The following is a 5,487-nucleotide window of genomic DNA, read 5'->3' as shown; positions in this document are numbered from 1 at the left end:
TTCACCACAATTGTTTCTCTCCATAGTTATATTCTTAGATGGATCCAATACACGATACCATGAATGTTGTGTTTTGATAGATGCAGGGATCTCACAAGCATTTTGTTGTTGTGCTTTGTGTTTAAAAATACCCTTTACCTTTTATCTTTTTAAAAAAATTTTAATTTTTAATTATTACGGGTACACAATAGCTATATATTTATAGGGTACATGTGATGTTTTGATAAAAGGCGTTACCTTTTACCTTGTCTGGGTGGTTTTGAAGGGTTCCGGCAAGGAGGATAATACACAGTGGTGTGCACATCCTTCCTGAGTAGGAAGTGCCGGCTCCTCTTCACCTTGCTCTCCTCCTGCCCCTGGCAAAGTCCTGACGCCGGGCAGGATGATTCCTACGGAACGTTTGGATGAGTCAGTGAATGCACAGGTGAGTTATAGTCTGTACTAAGCAGGAGTCACCAGAAATCAGCTAGAAGAAATAACCACGACTGGCTCTGATAACCGCGTTGAGTGAGTCATGAAGAACTCATTTAATATTTTCGACCATTTCCTGAATTGCCCATATACACATCAAGTAAATGATTCATTAAAATCCATTCCTAATGTGAAAATTGCTGAAGTAATAAGATCATTGTGGGCCAGTAATTTTGGTTGTAAGAATATAGTTACCTTCATCAAGCTTCTAGGGTCTTCCAGGCTTTAGCTTTTGTAATTACTATTGAAATTTCATGGAGAAGAAGAAATAAATGAACTTCCAAGTGGCAAGAGTCATATACATCTGGTTCTGTGGGTTTTCTGATTTCTGTCCCTTCTGAATACTGGACTGGGCACATAAGGTATGATATTAATGGCTCTAATTTTCTGAAGATTCTCATAAAGTCAGGGTAAATAATTATGAAGTTTGAATCCCAAAATCCTTTTGTTTTAGATGCCAATATTTAAATGTCTTTATTAAACTTAACAAATGCTAAATAAAATAAAACTCTAGTGAACCAGGGAAATTTTGTGCACTGCTGGTGGGAATCAAAGAGATAGAGCTATTGGGAGTGGGAACTGTCTGTTAAAGCTAAAAAGGAATCCCCCGTGGACAAGTAACTTAACTTCTAGATATAGTACTAACAGAAATTCATGCTCATCTGCACAAAAAGACATATACAAAGTATTTATAGTAGCAGTTTATGATGGCTCTAAATTAGAAACAACCAAAATGTTCATTGAGAGTAGAATGGACAAATAAATTGTGGTCATCCACATGAGGAAAGGCTATTTGTTAATTAAAACAAATAAACTAATCATGGCTTAATCGCACAAAGATAATTTTGAGTGAAAGAGGCTAGGCTGAAAGAATAAATGTTGCACTATTCCTAAGATATAAAGTTCAAATCCAGGCAAAACTAATGCCTAGTGTTAGAAGTCAGCATGGTGGTTACTCTCGAGATGGGCAGGGTGGGAGCTCCTGGCTGCTGCTTCTGCCTTAGATGACGGTTACACGAGTGTGTTCACTTGGTGATCTTTCTGTTCACTTTTGATTTGTGCACGTTGCTGTATGCGTATTATACCTCAGTAAAAAGTAAAAAAATATAAAAAAAGAACAACAGAACCAACAGAACAGAAAATTTATGATGGCAGATTGGAAAAAGAAGAGGAAATAGCTGTGGAAAATGAACCTGGCAACTAATTTGTGTGTGTGTGTGTGTGTGTGTGTGTGTGTGTGTGTGTGTGTGTGAACTGATAAGACTAAGCACCTCAGGAATACGAAATATAAGTGCAAATGAGGACTCTCGAAGCAGAGAGACAAACTCTAAAGGAAGCCTAAAAAGTTACTAACATAGCAGCAAAACGCTGGAGCTCCCTGGGGCTACGAGGAGAGAGAAGGGCCTGTGGACCCATTTTAAAGACCACGGTGGGGTGAGAGCTGCAAGGGTGGGTCTATTTTAAAGGAATTGCTTGTTGTATGACGAGATAATTTCATCATAATGACGAAGTAGAACTTCATGAAGGGAAAATAGCTGATCCCTAGTTTTAATAAATAGTAGCATCATAAGCATCTGTGAGAGCAGAGAAAGGAAAATTACAATTAACAAAATGGCAAAGTACAGTGGACATTCAAAATAATCATGTGGGAAATTACATTGAGAACATCAAAAAATGTCAAAAACAAAAGGAAGAAACAACAGTATAAAAGAAGCAGAGAGCTACCGGGCCTGACAGGCGGGTGGACTGGCGCGTGGGCAGCGACACCACACTTCTGCGCAGCCCCCCAGCTGCCTGCAGGTCCCACAGGACCCGGCCAGGTGCTAGAAGTGGGTGGAGAATTGCAGACGGGCGGACTCAGAAGATGAAACACCTGATCCACGAAATACACATTATCGGTCATGTGCCAGACACCCGAGACCTCCACGATCTGCAGCACTGGTCCTTACAGGACGGCTCTTCGAGATAAGGCAATGCCAACAACATCTGATCCTACCAGCCACTTGAACAATCCACACAGCAGACACAGAGAACGAATAAAAGAATCGAGTGAAGACGAAATCAGGACACTGAAACAACAACAACAAAAAATTGATGAAACTTCTGAACAAGAGCAAAAACCTAAAGAAACCAACAACAGCCATGTTCAGAACCCCAGTGCAGAAGCGGGCGGGGAAGAGCAGGATGAGGACATTTTACCTCTAACCCTTGAAGCAAAGGAAAACAAAGAATACTTAAAATCTTTATCTGAAATCTTGATTCTTATGGGAAAGCAAAACATACCTCTGGACAGACAAGAGGCTGACGAAAGCCCGGAAGGTCTCTTTCCTCCCGATGACTTTCAAGCACGGCTGCGACACTGGATAAATTCTGCTGCAGAGGTCCTGAGAAAGCGCTTTGGGCCAACAGCAGTTGACACATTGTTTTGTTCAAAAACACAGCAGAGACAGATGCTGGAGATCTGTGAGAGCAGTATTCGGGCAGAAACTCTCAGGGAAGTGAGAGACTCACACTTCTTTTCCCTGATCGCTGGCGATGCAGTGGACGCAGCAGGGAAGAGCACCTGCCCGTACTGGCCAGGTTCATGGAGGAATCTCACGGCCTGAGGAGTCTGGGCTTTCTGCCCCAGGAAGGCGGTGCAGAGGTTCTGGCTGTGCGATCTCACCCTGCAGTGACTGAGGAGTCGGGGCTAGCTATGGATGTTGTCGTGGCCAGGCTGACATCGTGTCCGGTGGAATTTCTTCCAGAATGAAAGTTGTTGCTTCTAGACTTCTAGAGGAACATACCCAAGCTATCTACACACTGTTCTTCCTGTGTCTTAAACATGTGGTTGGCAAGATTAGTGCCTGTTATGGGAGCACCTGTTGCATTAGGAACAACTGAGGAAGTTTGCTCTTTTTTCCATCAATCACACAATTGCTTTTAGAACCTGTTTCAGAACAGTGAAGAAAGGGGTAAAGAGCTGAAGGAAATTTGCTATTCTCCGTGGCCAGGGAGGCACGATGCTTTTGAAATTTTAGTGGACCTCCTGCAAGCACTTGTTTTATGTTTAGCTGGTGTAAATAGTGACACACCTGTTAGATGGAATAACTGTATAGCCGGCAGAGCATTTGTCCTCCGTAGTGTAGTAACAGATTTTGATGTCATTGTTATTATCGTTGTCCTTAAAAATGTCCTCTCTTTTACAAGGGCCTTTGGGAAAGATCTCCAGGGCAACCTCGGATGTCTTCTTTGTAGCCAGTAGCTTGACTGCAGCCCTGCATGCACTCAATGAGTGGTGGAAAATGTTCAAGTTTATCCGGAGTTTAGGTTCGAAGAAGCCACAGATTTGGCAACCGAATTTCGTATTCAGATGAAGCTCCCTTGGAAATTCCGTAGAGCTCAGCAAGGTAACTTGGAACCTCAACTGACCTCTGAGAGTTACTATAAAGAAACCCTACGTGTTCCAACAGTGAAGCACATTATTCAGGAACTTAAAGACACATTCTGAGAACAGCTCTTCAAAGCTCTTAACTTCTTATCTCTGGTACCCTCAGTCCCGGGTCAACTCAAATTCAATACGTCAGGAACACCATGCTGACACGTACAGAAGTGATTTACCCAATCCTGACACGCTCTCAGCTGAACTTCATTGTTGGAGAATTGAATGGAAACAGAAGGCAAAGACACTGAGCTTCCCCCCACCGTTTGTGAAGCCCTCCACCTGCCTGGCATCAAGGTTCGTCCTACTGTGTATACACTGCTGAAGGCCCCGTGCGTGCTCCCTAGGACGAAGGTTGAGAATGAGCGCTACGGAAATGCGCGGAAGAGTCTCCAAGCATACTTGAGGGACACTTGACAGACCAGAGGTCAGGTAACTTGGCTTTGTTTGACATAAATTTTGATATAAAACACAATCTGGATTTAATGGTGGACGCATATAGCAAACTCCATACAACTAAGTCCGAGCTTCCTACCAATAATTGAGAAAGCATTGAAAATACCTAAGAGACTTTGAAAATAAGTTTTCTCTTGTATTTGATATTTGAAAGAAGAGGCGTAAGGTGTACGTCAGCCACTTAATCACTGAATATCTTTGCCTATGGGCCACCAGTGAATACTTTAGCCATTGATAATATAACTATTTGAATGGCCCTGTTTGAACTCTCATGGTTTGAAGACCTACCTGTTCTTCCAGAAGACAGCGTTGAAAGTGCCCCGTTCCACTGCTGTGTGGTCTCTGCCAGTGGCGCTCTGGAGTTGTTTTACTTAAGTCATTTTAGACATAGCATTTATTATCACGGGGATCCACGTTGGGTACTGACTTATCAATTCTTTGAAGAAATGAATTTTGAGGAGATGTGGCAGGAAGGAATACATTTTATAAAATGTTACAATAAAGCCCACGATTGACCTTTGACTAATAGGAGTTTTAAAAATCTGTAATGGATAGTTAAAAGAAATTACCAGAGAGAAAAGCTTGTGATCTCACCATGCAGGGATTTCGGTGTAGATTTTTGTCTTTATCAAATGAACTCACAGGGACAAATGACAGGTGCGTCTGAGGGCAGGAGCCTGCGGCTGTCGCTCCACATGGGTTGCTGCTGCTCACGTTGCTCTGCTGAGCCGGTGGCTTCCTGAGCTTGTTGGCAGGTACATGTCGAACATTTCTGTTTTGTGGTAAGACAGAATCAGGCCATGGATACTGACAACTGACTTGTGTTTTTCTTCTGTCTTTTTCCATGACTTTATCTACTGCCTTGTCTTGATTTATAAGCAAAATCCGGAAAAACTACAAAAATAAATATTTTGTGGTTTATCCAGAAATAATATGGAAAATATTGCTGTTATTTTTGGTGAAGAAAATAAATTTCGTGTAGTTTATTTCAGTCTAAATAAAATGTGAATTTTGTTTAAAGTTCAGGTACATTATTTTTGGTGGAGTCAAAACATTCTGTGGTAAATTCTCTTCAAAAAATTTGATAATCAGCTTCACAATTCAAGATGAGTCCTCTTTTGGTATGCAGTTTACCACTT

The 5,487-nt window shown here is 41.8% G+C and overlaps 1 pseudogene; it reads left to right on the top strand.

The window, feature by feature from the left end:
• Positions 1–382: 382 nt before the first annotated feature.
• Positions 383–4,458, top strand: LOC105813912 (annotated as a pseudogene).
• Positions 4,459–5,487: the final 1,029 nt, after the last annotated feature.

This window comes from Propithecus coquereli, unplaced genomic scaffold (genome assembly GCF_000956105.1).
Source record: "Propithecus coquereli isolate 6110/MARCELLA unplaced genomic scaffold, Pcoq_1.0 Scaffold294, whole genome shotgun sequence".
NCBI classification, from domain to species: Eukaryota; Metazoa; Chordata; class Mammalia; order Primates; family Indriidae; genus Propithecus; species Propithecus coquereli.
This window is presented reverse-complemented; position numbering and strand designations above follow the sequence as displayed.